At 35.7% G+C, this 17,532-nt stretch overlaps 1 long non-coding RNA gene across 1 annotated transcript in view; it reads left to right on the top strand.

Moving 5' to 3' along the window:
• The first annotated feature begins 1,192 nt into the window (after window positions 1-1,192).
• LOC139966041 (uncharacterized) overlaps window positions 1,193-17,532 on the top strand; it is a 39,648-nt gene continuing 23,308 nt past the window's right edge. Inside the window, exon 1 of the long non-coding RNA XR_011792423.1 lies at window positions 1,193-1,861. This is a non-coding gene — a long non-coding RNA (uncharacterized lncRNA). The remainder of the gene's footprint in view (window positions 1,862-17,532) is intronic.

Genomic DNA, 17,532 nt, shown 5'->3' with positions numbered 1-17,532 from the left:
TTCGAAATGACGATTGAGGTAATATGAATGGTCACTATAGTCAAACCCTCTACTGCCCTCTCATCACCCGTCATGCCAGCCGTCGGCAAGGAGAGGGAATAAACTATCATATTTGTCTGTTAATTTATTTGCTTTGATGTTTTTTTATAATTGTCTGTCTGTCTGTCGGTCTGACAGTTTGTTTCCTTCCTTTCATATTCTTATCTGATTGCTTTTCTGATTGTATGTCCATGCATTTGTGGTAATTCATCTAATTTGGATGTAGGCAATCACTAAACTGCTCATAATATAATGTATAATAATAGTAATATGAAACGTGTTAAAAATAACACGACTCCAAGTCATGGAATCCACTAATTTATCATAGTTTTCTTGATTTATAGTAAAGTGAAAGCAAGTTGAACAGGTTTGGGTGGCATATTACTCTAAAAGGATTTGTTTACGCAAACCGAACATGAGGAAACATTGATAAAGTGACTTAAATGACCTGAAGTTTTCAACGCCGGTTCCCGGGTATCCGTATGATATATATATATATATATATATGTATATATATATATATATATATATATATATATATATATATATACATATATATATATATACTATTTGTTGTCATGAAGATGTTATGCTCAGTTTGATTTCACCATTCTTTTCAATCCTAATTCTCATATAGGATACATAAGTTGTTTTGTTTGATTGAATATATCAATATATCCATGTCATATATATCTTGTATATCACAGTTCGCTTAATTGTAAGTGCATACATCCGATCGGAAATGCATTTCCATTAACAAAGAACACACTTTCTTAGCATATATCCTTTCCAACATTTCCTAAGGATATTTCCTGGCGTTGGTTTGGATATCATAGAATGTATTGTGGTACTCGTTCGTACCCAGCCGGTGGGAAGTCCATATACGTCATTATACGAATACTTAAAGTCCTGTGCATTATGATGCATTACAATACAGGCTTACACTCTTTCACCTTCAACTATACCGAAGTGTCAATCAGAATGATATAGACTTCTACAGGCCAATCATCGAATTAAGTTCAGTTCTTATCGGATATGAATACATCATAATTAGCGAGAACTCCGCCTACCTTTCTCCAATTGGAATATTCCGTTACACAAAGCGACGCACGTTACTGCCTGCTATGCGCTGATTACGTCCTTATTTTGTCTTGACATGCTTACACGTGAGCGCGGGTTTTCGCCTACACCACTTATAATCAACTTCCGACTACTATCTAAAATAAGTACGTATTATTGGACAAAATTGCGTCTTCAAGCTTGTTTTGTCCTCTGCTTAGTCGTTTCCCTTTCGCAAAGTTGTAGCCTTGAATATTTTCTATGGGATCTTTAACTCGCCGCTCATCCTTGTAATTTTGCCTACGTCATACCTGAGCCTCTCAGTTCTATTGTGGATTGGCGCGCTCAGAAGTGCTGCCGAAACTTGTGGGCAGCTGGTATAAAATGCATGTAGTTAGTAGTCGCTTCTCAAAAGACTCTAGAAATAGCTTTGCATAATTGAGGCCATCAGTGTGCTGGTTATAGCTTTATATAGTTACTCTACTTGTAAGGAAGATTGTGACAGGATTTCTATATCCTCCAACGAGTGTAATCTTTTTTTGGATTGTTTTGATGGGTTACATTCATTTTAATATATCTGGAACATAAAGAGAAAAGGAAAGAACATTTTTTTCCTATATTTTCCGTGATCGAAAACTTTTTCTCCAAAATGTCGGAGTAATATAAAACAAGGAACCTAAAAGCTTGTGAACGCGTTTAAAAGATAAACTCACCATTGTTATTTGAGTTTTCTTTTCTTCCTGGGAAGTATAACAGATTTCTGGTAAGTAAGAAATATGTTTCTTTTCTCTTCGTATTTTAATTAAATTCTAAATTAAAAGACTATAGTCTGCGAATTCTGTGCAACAAAGGTTTATTGAAACTATTGTACAATGTATTGATTAAACAGTTACATCTTAAAGCAAGAAAGCTTCGCAGTTAAATACGTTAATTAACAGAGTCCGTTTTGCTAGTAGGCCAATAGAAGAAAAATCAAATATTAAAAAGGAAAGATCAAAGCTAGCTAGCTCTCTCTCTCTCTCTGTGACAACATAGGATATTGAAATCTAGAATGATGCTCTACATTTAAGGCCCAATTCCTGATTAGTGTGACACGACGTTCTGGATACGCTATTCTTATGTTATTATGCGTTGTTTATTACTCATGCACAGGGCTACAATGTTGAATTAATTACGGTACTTTTAAATGAGAATAATGTAAAATTACTAACTACTTTGAACAATGTTAGCTGATTCTTTCAAAATAACATGATTCATTCTATACGTGAAACAGCTTGCGTATCATGTGATGGAAGCGGGGGTGCGGGCTGCGGGCGGGGGGGGGGGAGGTCGAATGAGTATCGCACCATAGAAGGTAATATCTCTTCTAGGCCGACAGCTAAAATACTCGGGTTCCTGCCAATTAAATACGTTTTTTTATTTCTTTTTCGTTAGTTTTTGTGTGTTTGTGTTATTAAATTTCCGTGATTTACCTCTTTTTTTTTTGGCCTGTCACATATTCAGGCAAATATTAAAATTGCGTATTGAAATATAAGTTAATGTTTGCAATTACACAGAAACTGTAACATGTTTTTTTTCTTTCAGTGTAGATCAATGTTGTTATGTGCTTGTCAAGGAGCTTGATAGATGTTTACAAGGTTATAAACATTATGGCGTTCACTGTCGTAGTATTGGACAGGTAATTATAACTGAGTCGACTTGTCGTGCTCATGTTATTAAAATATAAATCATTCAAAGATCAACCTCATTCAGGACTCTAATAATGCAGTACTCTACCGTAGCATGTCGGGTTTTAACAGACAGTATTCAATGGTTTGAATAACAAAGTACGCACACGGTAAACACTTATTAAATATTAACTGCATTATTGTTTGTTCCAAAATTAAAACGGCACTAATTATACCTAAAAGAGAATAGACAATTATATTTCTATGAAGCAAAACAGTAAAATCAAAACTATATGTCATGGAGAAACCAACTGCTGCTAATGAGATGTATTTTTAGTTGTAATTAACAACATGATTTCAATGCAATTATTAAATTGCAGAGTTGTTTGCTGATATCTTATTTTCAATCATAATTAAAATAGTTTTTCATCCAAGTTGTTACGATTCGTCAAGGGCACCAAATTTCTTACTTCTAAACTAAATGTCTTTATTCCATTTTAATTTTACAGTTGTAACGCTTTCACATTATATACATTTCCGCTATATATAAAGTCCAACAATCCACTTAACAACTGAAGGTATAACAAAAGGTGAACCAGGTATCCATGGTAACTCGATATTTGATTGAAAGCCTTACATGACAGGAAAGCCATCAGGTTTTTGACCTTCATGTAGAATATTTCAACTGTTTCCATAAACGCTGGTTGCATCTCAGGTCTTTGAAGTTATTAATAATTTCCTCATATCACTTTAAAGTTCACTTTTTTACTAGCAAACATTCTTCTGTTCATTTCATTTAAGGCTGGCGAATATTCGTACATTCTGAAATAGTTGTCTTATCAAAAATATCTTAATTATTAATAAATGTTAAATCTGACAAAACTCTTCCTCTCTCAGTCCACTTCTTTGCGCACTTTCTTTCTCTAATCCTCTCTCTAATCCTCTCTCTAATTAGAGAACTTATTTTCAAGATATAATACTTTAATCTATATTTTATTTATGTGTTCTTTTATACATGTGCTGTTGACGTATTATATATTTGCCAAGGTGAAATCATATTTTTCTGACACAAGTTCCATTTTTGTATATTTTAACTGATGAGTTTCAGAAATTCGAGACAATTCTTTCAGTTTCTATGCTTCGATGGTTCGATAGCAAAACAACTCCATAAATCTTACGACTTAAAGAAAAATGATTAAGGGATGACATTTCCATATGCGCCAGAAATAGTACATTTCTTTTCTTGTTTTGTCAATCATAAAAGGTGTGTTTTGCTGACAGAAACTTGTAATAACATCTACAAAATTAGAAGGTAATTAAGCATATTACCTCAATGGATTTGTAATAACATCCACAAAATTAGAAGGTAATTAACATATTACCTAAATGGATTTGTAATAACATCCACAAACTTACAAGGTAATTAAGCATAGTACTTCAATGGATTTCTTTGTGATCAGAGGTGATTGCTTATAAATAAAAATCCATAATGACTCCAAACCTAAGAGAGCAAACCAAACACAATTACTAGAAAATTGTTTTAGGACGCACTTAAAATAAACCGAAAATATGAGGCAAGTGTGGTCAATATCGTCTGATTTAAATCCATATAATAACTTGCGGACTGTTGGAAAAGATGAGATTAAGGTGAGGTCATTTCATCACTTGATGAGGTGCCCCTATAGGTGCAGCCAATGAACACAGAGGTTACTTGATGGGGTGCCCCTTAGGTGCAGCCTATGAACACAGAGGTTACAATTACTTTTGATGGAGTGGTTGTCGCTCTTTAACGACACGCTTTGAATGAGTGAAGGGGGCTAACAGGCTTGAATGATCACCCTGCAAGTTTTCTTTCTTGGAGGTGATGGATAACTTTCAACGACAATGTGGCGGAAGTACATGTGGCTGTAACCTCTTACCAGGGTCATTCAACAATCTCATTCTAATCATACATACTGAAGATGTCATAGTTTACTGATGAGATTTATTTTGATCAGAATGCCGTGTTCTCAATGGAGAAAGGGCTGGCGGTCTGTGATAGTGTATAATGTCCCCTTCCTTGGATTATTTTATCCTGCAGGGGGTTCTAAGCTAGTGTTCAACCCCCTCGGGAAATTGGACACTGGACTAAGTGCAGCTGTATCTCACAATATGTAGCGAGCAAAAGTTACATTATGGCTGGTTTGTTCTTAACTACTCATGCATTTCTGTTTGTTCCAGTACAATTATACATATATGCAATTACATATTTCTCATTAAATACATTATCGATACTGCATGTCAAAAACACTGATTAGACAGATCTAAGGTAATCATAATAGTAATCTTTTCAAGTCGGTTACCTCTCAAACTAACCATCAAACTTAATGTTTAGAGAAAATCGCGGCAGCATATATCATGGTGCGGAGCCTTTCACGAGACAGAATTTTTCTGCAGAGGGTTTGCTCTAAATTGAATACCTCCCCGGGATAGACTACTCGGAGAGGGGGAGTGGAGGGGGTGATGCTACACTGTCATACCGGACCAGGTAATGACGTACACCAGACGGGAGGGGTGGGAGAAGTGATGGGGGCTGCCGGGCTTTGCGAGGGGCGCGGAATGGGGAGTGGGGAATGAGGATGGGGTAAAAAATAATTTCCTGCGCTCCCAGCGAAAAGTCGAAAGTACGACTCGAGGCGCATGCGCTGGTTTATTTGCTTTGAACAACCACTACTCAGTATTATTTTATATAGATCATATCTACATGCAAGTTAATATACCATTGACAATGGGCAGCACCAACGATATGATAAGGATCCTTTATTCACTGTCATTATAATTTTACTGTTTTATGCTGTGTTACATTAGTATTAAGCAGTGTTATGTCAAGCATGCGTCTTAGTAATATTTTGATAGTGCATCGATTGTTCTATTTGTAAACTGTAGCGGGCACGGTTTGTTTACTTACCGATTTTCATTTGCTCAATATTTTTTAAAGGGATCAATAATAGAGGGGAAAGCAGCTCATTATGATTATGTGATTGCTTGCTACATATTACAACCAAAAAAGAGATTTAGCAAAACAAGGAAATGTATCAGTTCGCATGTGTTAACAGAATAATGCTTTAACTTCTTTCGCTTATAAATAGCACAGAAACAACGATTAAACATGTGAATTAGTTTTGTTTTATACACATAATGTCTTGTATGAACGACTGATCGAGTAGTGGGACCCAAGTTTGCAGAATATTGAAATTATGTATCCACGAATCGAGCCACTTATTTGGAACAATTGAGTATCTACTTATATTGTTAAATTCTGGTTATATATTATAAGCACGTACAATTTAGTTAGCATGCAGGGTATGTTGGATCTTGTGTAAATTAACTTTACTGTTTAACTATAATGTTTAATGATATAACGTTCAGCTCCTTGTAATGGCCACCCATTGATCTTTTCGTGTTGTTTTTCTACTCCCATATATACACTTATATACTCTATCAATCGTCTGAGGACGATCCTATACGCAAATGATTCATCTATCGAAAGAAAATAGATGAGATGTAAATTAAACATGCGTATATTCCACAATTAATATCTGCTTAATACTTAATATCTGTTAAATACACTGAAAGCAGTTATAATAACCATAACCATATTATAACCATAAACTGCCTCCGTACCACTGATATTATACGAACTGCATCAAACTGAATCAATTGAGAATCGTCGAGAAAAGAGAAAGCAAACAAACGAATCATGAAGGGTAAACGATATGTTGACATTTATTAAATTAGTTTAGTGACCTTATCGTGCGTTCTTGTATGATGTACCAAGCATGGATTGAGATGGTTGTGTTTACACAGCGTATATGTAATATATCGTTAGGGTTAAATGTAGGCGCCATACTAAAATGATGGCGTATGCTTGACAATCTATACTCCATTGAATAATTTATCATTTAAATCATTTATTGTATATGTTACGAATGAATTACCATTGTATAATTGTATGGATTTTTCTGGAAGCATTTGCAAATTAATAAGTTTTTACACATCAGGCTAGATTTTACATAATCTCAGAACAACCAGAACATGCATTACCGCAGACAATATAGATGTGTGTGATGTATCGATGACGCTTAAGAATTCTGTGTATATATATATATATATATATATATATATATATATAGTCTATATATAGTCATATATAGTCATATATTGTCTCTATATAGTCATATATAGTAATATATAGTTTCTATATAGTCTATATATACTCTCTCTCTCTCTCTCTCTCTCTCTCTCTCTCTATATATATATATATATATATATATATATATATTTTTCGTCATCCGCACCGAAAGATTTATGAGCCGATTTTGTTCTTCTTCTATTGTTCCATGATGGTTCAACGCACTTTTACCTGTGTTTACCATGGATGGAACTACATACAGGAACAACACCTTGATCACCTGCTACATTATGAGACTGATTCATTCAAGGACGAGGAATAAAAATATACTCTTTGCCATGTTTACTTAATATTTACATATCATCGTATCTAATTGCAATGCAAAATAGTTGCCGTGTCCTCCTCCGTTCGTGTGTAGTCTGCAGTGTGTATAGCGAAACTGCCCATACTAATCACACTCTTGGCGCCATTCTCCTAGCTCGGGTTTTTTATCGTTTTGTTGTATAACATCGTAGAATCAATAACGACCCACATGGCATCGACTTTCCTTTAAATGGCGGATGATCCAAACAAAATACGATTTACGTATACGACCCTGGAATATCGACGTGACGGCTTATTTGTTATTTATAATGACAGTATTTTAAGCAATGAATATGTATTTATATATGTGAGATGAAAACACGCATTGTCAAATAAGACACGGAGGTACATTACATAATGTGAGGTAAACTATAATATACCTTTGTAATATTAAACAAACATAGTTATACATTCACTCGAGAATGATATATGCTGCATATAAAGACACTATATGCAGGTTGGCTAGATTATTAATTAGATGTATTGTAGAAGACCCTTAGAATAGATGCAGGGCCTATCTTAAATACTTCTGTCTCTTGATTCCTATATTGAACTCAACTACCGTAAATTACAAAGGGCGATTTTATCTGTCGGTTACTGACGATTAATGGTGAATAATGAACGACTTGTGTCACTTATTTATTACAACAATTCGTACTTCAACCTCACGGCAAGTCTGCTGCTGCTAGAATTATTTGTCAAGTGTGTCATTAATTTCTATACTTACTCCTCTTTGGACTTCAGAGAGTGCATCTATATTGAGCTGTTAATGCACAAGTGCTTTTGAGTTTTGCCATAACGAATGTGGTATAAGATAGATGGTTAAGTAATTGCACATTAATGAAACCGATTCACTTCTTGATGTGATAAGAAATAATGGTAGCAGTTAAGTAATCCAAATAGAGCTACAAGCCTACCACTTCAGTACATGTTGAAGTCATTAGGAGAAATTGTGAGCTATAAATCTAAAGAAAACACGATTGTCTCACTGTGATAAGAACATCTTGTTATTATACTACCTTTATTTGCGTGTTTTTAACGGCTTTAAGTAGTTTTATCAACATTTGTGTATACCAGCTGACAATACCAATGTATCTATGACGCATACATGACTATAACCTGATGAAAGTAATGAATGTGTATACATTAGATTATTGTGCTGGGAACAATGGATAACTAGTTTATAACTAGTCAATAATATGATCATTATGGTATACAGTGGTTGACACGAAACGGGTCGTACGAGACAAAATCTAATCCTGTGATATGTAACATATGTCTCTACATGATACAGTAGAAGAGCAGATATTTCCACATGCGCATGTCTATCCGATGTACTAAATACAATGGTTCCGCGAGCCGCGCCAATAGACTCGTAAAGATTGTATCACATGTCCGCACATTGCCCGAAACTCTGGTCTATGTAATAATGCCTTTCAGTTTTATCATTGTTTTAGTTTTTACATCCAAACACACATCTAACAACATAATGTTGTAATAATGAAGTATGGAAACAACATATATTTTGAAACTTCAAACTTTCGCTCTCGCAAAGGCTTGGTATCATTTTTGCTTGAAGCTATCACTTTGTTATTCTTTCGTGATGTTAATGTTGTGTTTGTCTAATATTTATATTCTTATTATACATGTGATTTATCAAATTTGTCAATTTATCGATGCTGTTCTGAAGTAGAATTCCATAATGTAGGTCAGTAGCTTGTTCAGTCAAGTGTTATTTTAAGTAGTAGAATATAAGTTGAAATTTTGAAAATTTGTCAAATTCTACTCTTTAAAGTCCTCCGGGAGACGAGTGTCGAATCGAATTCATTCATTGGTTGACTGTGTGTATTCCTTTCTTCCAGTATAAGCATGATAGTGTGGTGTCTCCTAGTTTTAGGGGCCGTGGCCATTCTAAATGTTCGTTTGAATAGTAACTTACTACGAAGACAGTCAGAGAGAAATCAACATCATTTCTGAGCATTGTAGTATGACTTCAGCTAGATCTGACCGGGCAACCTCCATGTTAAAAAAAAACTGACAATGCGCAAACCTATACGTATACGTATTAGAAGAATAATGAGCACAAAAACCTATATGTGATCTGCGAAGCATTATGCATATGAACTCGGTAGCTGACAATGACACCGGTAGCAGCACATATCTACTTGCATATGTGGTCGGTTTAGAGGGGGGTCAACTCTCGGTAGCTGATAATGACACCGGTAACAGCCTATATCTACTTGCATATGTAGATCGGTTTAGAGGGGGGTCAGCGAACAGTGTTAAATTGGTATGAAATGCTCCCAATTTGTCACTTCATATTGTTACTTGTCACCTAAATCGGCTGCACATACAGGCAAAGCTGTTCTCTATATTAAATGTGTAACTGAAGTGCCAAACATGGTGGAATTTGTAAGATGGGGATCGGTAGCGACAGATGGTTGTTTCATAAACACACAATTGTCCTACGCTCTGGCAGGATATGCCGTAATTATATTAACGGATATCAATCACTCTCAATGAACCAATTATTTAGTCTGTAGCTACATTAAAATATATCTTTCTTCTTGTTTTGTATGATAACACTTCGTAGTTCAGTCCGTGATTCAAGATTCATAAGTGTCAGAGTCACGACTCCTCGACAGATCAAGATTTCTGTTTTCCGTTCCAGTTAATTCTAAGCAATTCTGTTTAGAATTTCCTGCCCTTCAGTAACTGCAGTGTATATTTTCCTCTGTGTTGAAGTATTTTATTTGCACAAGCTATTATTATTATTAGTATTTCCGACGGTATGTAAATAGTTAAAGGGAAATACCCTCTGAAGGGTACGATGCCACGAGATTCAAATCACCGCCTTTATTTGCCGAATTTGAGGAATGGTTTTGTTGATTTGCGTTCCTTTTTTTTTTGGAGGAAGAGGGGGGGTGGGGTGACAATTTTTTTTTTATTGAAGATTGTCGTCTTTAGAATAAAAGCAACTATTTCGTTTTCTTCTGTTGGTTGTTTTACTTTAAATGCTTCTTTAAGAATTCATAATCAAACCTAAACGAAGTGTTTCGATTGTAATTTTACTAGACAGTAGAAATTACTCTAAATCTAGCTATCTATTTCTCTTTGGGCTTCGATTCCAACATATTAACTTAAAATTTCACAATTCATCAGTCAATGTTTAAATTACTGAAGTAAAGCATTTCGGTCATCACAATAAACGTTTCCATTATTATATGTACTGTCAAATTCAACATATAGCAGGAAGGGCTGTTAATATTAGCATATCGCTACTTATTCTTATACTGGTATATATATAGTAGTATAGCTTCTGTTAATCATATTATATTTCCTCTTTTGATATCACGTGTCAGTATTCACCAGTCTCGGATAAGTCGACTAAATCTGACAATTGCTATAGCGGCTTTAAGTAAGACCAGATACGCTAGATAGTTCTAAGGTGTTCCAAACAGGTTATTGTTTATCCTATTGTAAGCTCTTGAACCTTTTTTATTGTTGTTGTGTGTCCCAGTTGTAATACGCACGGCTGAAGTCCAGTACCGCAGATCCGAGTCCGAATCAGGCTGAGTCCAGCCAATCCGAGCCAACGAACCATGAGTCCAAGTCCGGGCTATTGACTTAGCACTCACGATAGCACACACCTGAATCAACCTCCCCATTCCCTTTCCGTCTCCCCTTACTCATCCTTTCCTTATTCCCCATCCTTTTTCCCCTTCCCTTCCCCTCCCAATCCTTGTCCCCTTCCCCATTTCCCCCTTCCCCATCTCCCCTTTCCCATCATTGTCCCCTTTCCCATCCTTGTTCCCCTTCCCCTTCCTTCTACCCCTTCTCCATCTCCCCTTCTCCCCACGCCCACCTCTCACCCATGTCTATCGCCCACCATTTAGCTATAAATTATATCCTTACATATATGTTGTGTCACATATTCTGCAAAGATTTCTTCTATGGAAACAATCATCATAGAATAATTAATATATCTGTTGATGCTACAGTGACCAAGATTGACAGGGCTATTCTAAGAATCACAGGTGCAAGTGATACAGGGGTAAGGGATGGTGTAGGTTACAAACCTGTGAGACTTAGATTATGACTTGATAATATTAGCAGAGGTGTAAGAGAGTGTAGTTCTAATGGGGGTTCATTGTAATTGATCGGAAGTGCAGGGAGCCGAAGAAGGGGAACATCCTGCTTGGTTAGGGGATAATGCATCAATTCCACATTCAGTTTGCTCCCTCAAACACAAAATAAATACATATCTGAACAAACATTACAACGAAATGTCTTTGCAATGTATCTCAGGGCCCAGTTGGGTGTAGAACACACAACAACTGCAGCTATTTTCTATATAGAGAAAATCAACACAAGAGATTCCACTATGTACCTACTACAGTAACTCTAGAGCATATATACAGAGAGAGAAAAGCAACATATATGATCCCACTTTGCACCTACTACAGTGACTCTAGTGCATAGAGCAAATATATATATATAGAGAGAGATAGACAGGTATAGAGAGAGAAAATCAACATGGCTTCTGTAGAGCTGTTAAACACTGTACGTACTGTATATATCTCTATTAACAAAGCTTTTCTCTGCATTAAGTTATTTATCTATATAGTAGTCCCGTACACATGCCAAGCTGCCATCTCATCTCTGGTTAAATGACTGAAGTAATACTTGAACTTTCGATAGCATTTCACCTTTTTACTATGTCTGTGTATGCAAATGAAGCCACTTAATATAAGTACCATTTTATTCCTTCCTAGTTGAGACCCACTTACGCTGCTTAAAACTATTTCCTGTTCTGTAACTCTTCCGCGTGATTTGAGACAAGCGTAGATTATTTCGCATTGTCTTTGCCCAAGAACGATAAAGTTATTAATATACCAAACTTTATCAATCGTATAGTGATCTGAGATATGGCAAAGAAACAACCATGTTTCTTCTCTTACACTATTTAACGCAATCCTTTTGTCCATGTTGATGTTGTTTGTCTTTTATCGGTCAAGTCCAATTAAGAAATGAACATTAAAGTAAGCTTCTGAAAAATACGTTAAATTATATCTACAGCCGACCACACTTAAGTAATTTAACTGGAATAGCAACTATAACGTTTGATCTCAGTGACCATATCTCCTTCATCGATCAAATTTAAATTCTGATCAATAAGTTGATAATTTCATTATTCCACGTGACCAAAAGCTAAACTACTGTGTTAGTCAACTGCGGAAGGTGCGAACTTTGTTAGATAATCTATTCTCCACATTATAGGACTATACTGATGGGATGTGTGATCAGTGTTACAGTTCTTTATAGTGTCTTAGTGTCTTATATTGTGTTATAGTGTAATATAGTGTGTATAGTGTGTTATAGTGTGTTATAGTGTGATATAGTGTGTATAGTGTGTTATAGTGTGTTATAGTGTTATAGTGTGTTATCTGTTTTCAATTACAAAATAGTAGAAAATGATATAAAACATTACTGCAACACTCAAACTAAACACAATAGTAAATCTTTTACTTATCGCAGTGAATTATTTTCATGTTTTACTTCCCTTGATCCTAGAGATTTGAAAACATCCATTCACTTGTAAACATTTCAAAGTGGCAAAGGAAGCTATTAATAAGTGGGGAGGGGGGGGGTCGGTAGAAAACCTTTAAACTTGATGGCAGGCAATCTGTGGCCGGCTTGGGGAACTTCAAAATGTCGATTATTTGATCACAAAGTTGTGCTTTCCTTTCAAATTTTTGAAGACTTTAAAGCATTTCCCCCATCTGTTCTCGAAATTTTAACTTTCTAACTGCTAACTTTTGTTAAAGAAAAGTTACATTCTTCATATTATTTTTCTACTCAACCTGTCATACCGAAATTTATCTTTAAAAATTTGGTATAAAAAGACGAATTGCGATTTAGAAGCTCGACATTTAGGATTTTAATAACAAACTTTGTTTATCTCAACTTTCGACATTTTCACATTTTGACACTTTTGACATTTTCTCAGAGACTTCGACTACATAATATATCAAATTGTTACTTTGTATCCTAAAAATTCGATTCAATCTTTGAAATTACGGCTCTTTATGCAGGAATTTCAAATTTTAGTGTACCTGTTTTGCAACCCAGTGTTTACTGCTGAGAACACCTATGTACTGCTGTACTGCTATGTGAAATTGTGCTTTAGTAGGCAGCTTGGTACAACTGTGTGCATCGACTGTGGAAATGTACATATCGGTATTTCATTATATCTACAGTGTAATTTGAGTAGAACAATGTGCAATACAGAGCGTAATTGCAATCACAGTTTTAAACTGTATTTAGATTTTAATGACATTACCGCCCTCAACTTTGAATGGTGACGTAAAACATTACTGTCATGTGACTGTCTTTTGTACAATGTAAAACTGGTTCACATGACACAGGAAGTTGTTATAACTTATACTTAAAATACCTCATTCTATTTTTTGCCAAGAGGAACTGCTTCAGCAACCGTTCCCTTGGCAACAAACTACTTTTTCAGCTTCATCAACGACACTTCACATATTATATTATATGAAATGATTAATTGGAAATAAAGCCACGCATTTCCTACTACTAAATATAAAAACAAATCAAGGATAGAAAGCTGACAGGATAATTGAAAGCAAATGCTGATGGACTATAAAACGTATTTGCTCTAGCGGTTACAGGTTAGCAAATCCCTTTCTTTCACTAATATAATGTCCTCTACTTCAACATGTGTAGCTACAGTAATTTTGAGCTGGGCACCTTTTTGGAGCTTTTTCATAACCACGGTACTTACATTTTAGTTGACTCACTTCAGCTTCATTCGATGTCTCTTTAAATAATTTGACGACATACTGCCTGACAGTTTGCCTCACAATCAGTGAGGAACCTTGAGGCATTTTGCTAACCAGGAGGTACCCTACAGGAGAACAATTCTCAATACCAATTCTGTGATCGATATTATTTGATCACGTGACCGACATGTGACGATATTATGACGCTCTGAAACAGCTAATTGATTTTGGAGCTACCGGAGGTGATCGCCGTGTTATTTGGAAATAATAATCAGAAGATAAGTAGTTTCACATATTGTTTGCGGTCGAAGAAATGAACTTGTGGAAATTATTAATTTTGTGCACATTTACACAACATTGAGAAATCCATGGAACTTCCAAAAACTAAACTTCTGCATAATAGTTATTGTCTTCGTATGTTACGACTTAAATACTTGAATTCATGTTAAAAGTTACAATATATTCACGTCACCTGATGCAATTTCAACTTCATCTTCCTAATTTCTACTTTAAATTAATTATTGCCGAATTAAAGTCCCAACAATTTCAAAGAAATCGCTGTTAGCATCTGATATATACTGGAACTGATATTTTGATTCAATTAATTTCAATCAGCTTTCATAAATAAGAAATATGATCAGCATATGATCAATATAGCAACGGTGGTGTGACTTGAAGTGCTCATCTACTTCTAATCGGAAATATGGCAAATAATAGCATACACCCTTTAAACAAATGTAACATTACCTATGAAACTAAATGTAACATTACCTATCGAACCTGCTCATTGTTATGAATCTTTACATCTCTTTATAATTTGTTAATTGCTCATAAATCAATATGTTTCTGATCCGTTTCCTTATCCTCCTGGTTTTGTTCATAATGCGCATGTATCTCATAATTCCACCGACACAGCAATATAGCTGGCATCAAACTATCTTAGCTAATGAACCGCTACAGTAATATAGCCAGCATGAAACTATCTTAGCTAATGAACCGCTACTGTAATATATAGCTGGCGTCAAGCCAACTTAACTAATGCACCGCCACATTAATATAGCTAGCATCAAACTATCTTAGCTATTGCACCACTACAGTAATATAGCTGGTATCAAACTATCTTTGCTATTGCACTACTTCAGTAATATAGCTGGTATCAAACTATCTTAGCTAATGAACCGCTACAGTTATATAGCTAGCATCAAACTATCTTAGCTATTGCACCACTACAGTAATATAGCTGGTATCAAACTATCTTTGCTATTGCACTACTTCAGTAATATAGCTGGTATCAAACTATCTTAGCTAATGAACCGCTACAGTTATATAGCTAGCATCGAGCCATCTTGGTTAATGTACCACTTCAGTAATATAGCTGGCATCAAACCATCTTAGCAAATGCGCCGCTACAGTTATATATAGCAGGCATCAAACCATCTTGGTTAATGCACCGCTACAGCAATATAGCTGACATCAAACCATGTTAGCAATGGTTACCTTTAAATCATAATCTTCATTCTACTTATTTGTTCATCAATTTAAGAAAACCAAGGTAAAGTTCAACTTAATGCGACGGAAAGCACAAGATTCCTCCGGAGCAAGTCAAGCGCCTGCATCTCCTGTCGGTCAATCTATTTGTACGTTTGGATAATTGTAGGTGGGCGGTGAGATAAGTAAACTTGTTAACATCAGAAAGACGGTCTTGACACTAGCTTCATCACTCAAATGGTTCACGTCTCGTTTGTAAAGGTCACAAAGAGAGGAAACCCATGTCCAGGAAGTACAAGGAAAACGTCTAAACTGAACAGACTTATTGAGAAAAATGATAGCTAAAACAACCTTAAAGGGAAGGAGGCAGCATTAGCTCCAGTTAGATTAATATAATTATGATCTTATGAAACGGTCCGTAAAAACATAACACTAAAGTGAAGGGGAAATACTTGTATTTTATTGCTAATGTGAATAACTATCACACCATGATGGAGACTAAAATTAATCCATCGCTAAATTCACAAAGAATGAAATCCACACCGGGGTAAAACAGAATTAAAAATAGAGGGATGTCAAAGTGAAATCTTGAGCGGTTATTTTATTCTTATTCATAATGTTCCTGAGTTCACACAGGCACGATGTGGACTTGGACTGGCGGTACCGAGGCGATACCGCTTGATACACGTAGATATCCTCAGACAAGTCATAGTCAGTATAGAATTGTTCACTTAACACAAAATAATGCAATTATGAAATGTGTATTTTACTTCCAACATTTGCTCAAGTTGGGAACGGCTGCGCGCAGTTACAGTACATTTCTTAGTATAATACATTTATAGTGGTAGGATTCGAAGGTACATCCAGTGTAAATATAAAACAAAAAATATAAATTCCGGAAACTTATGTCACGATTACCATAGCGTACGTTATAGTGAATCTGATAACTTTAATAATACCTTTGTGGCAGGTAAACGAATTAAGTTAAAGATTATGTTATAAAGAACTACACTATGATCATTGACATGATAATGCGGAATAAAATGTCATTAAATTTAAGTAATAAGGTGACAGGTGTTGAGGGTCCACGTGTTTCATATATTGTCTTCACTAATCAAAGTAATGACTTATGGACAATGAGGGTTACATCGCGGAACCCGTACAACATGTCTCTTTAATCGAGTGCCGCATTACTTGCACAAGGATTTATCATCTGCATGTGGAACGAATGGCTTCATTACGTTCAAATTGCCCCAGCTGCTTATGATCACAGGACATATTATTTCAAATCATGTCGACGCGTTGACATTGTTAACCCCTCGTCAAGGGCCATCTAGGTTCCTTTTCAACCTGTCCCTAATTCTATTTGACTTCTCGATCAATACACATCGATAGGATGTGGGCCCTGTAAAAGAGCTTGGATTTTAAAAATCGGATTCCTAGTAGAACCTGTCAAATTGTGTACTTTTAAGAGGATGAGAATAATATACCATAGACATGATTCAAATGTTTACATATGCTATACACATCTTTTGTTATCCAACTGCTACGGGCTTACATACATTGAATAGATAAGGATCAGTGTTTATTTGCTGAGATCAAATTTGATACAAATCGAGTTCGAAGATTTTGATTCGGATTGGTACAATGAATTGTAGCTCTGAATCAAGTTGACGTGCAAATACTCTCCTTATAAAATGTGATACGGATATCAAATGTTTCCTTTATAGGTACGCTGATTATGCTATAAAATAAAACAAACTCGCATGCACAGTGACATGCGCAAAGAGGGAGGGGGAGGGGGTGGCAGGGGGATATGGCATGCTCACCTGCCATGATCAGTCGAGGGAATTCAGCCGGTGAAGAATTAGACCAATGTTACGGGTGTACACCTTCCCACCCCCTCCCACCCCCTACCACCCTCCCCCATTCAACCAAA

This window comes from Apostichopus japonicus, chromosome 4 (assembly GCF_037975245.1).
Source record: "Apostichopus japonicus isolate 1M-3 chromosome 4, ASM3797524v1, whole genome shotgun sequence".
Taxonomy (NCBI): Eukaryota; Metazoa; Echinodermata; class Holothuroidea; order Aspidochirotida; family Stichopodidae; genus Apostichopus; species Apostichopus japonicus.
The sequence above is the reverse complement of the archived record's forward strand: the minus strand, read 5'-3'. Positions and strand labels throughout refer to the sequence as shown.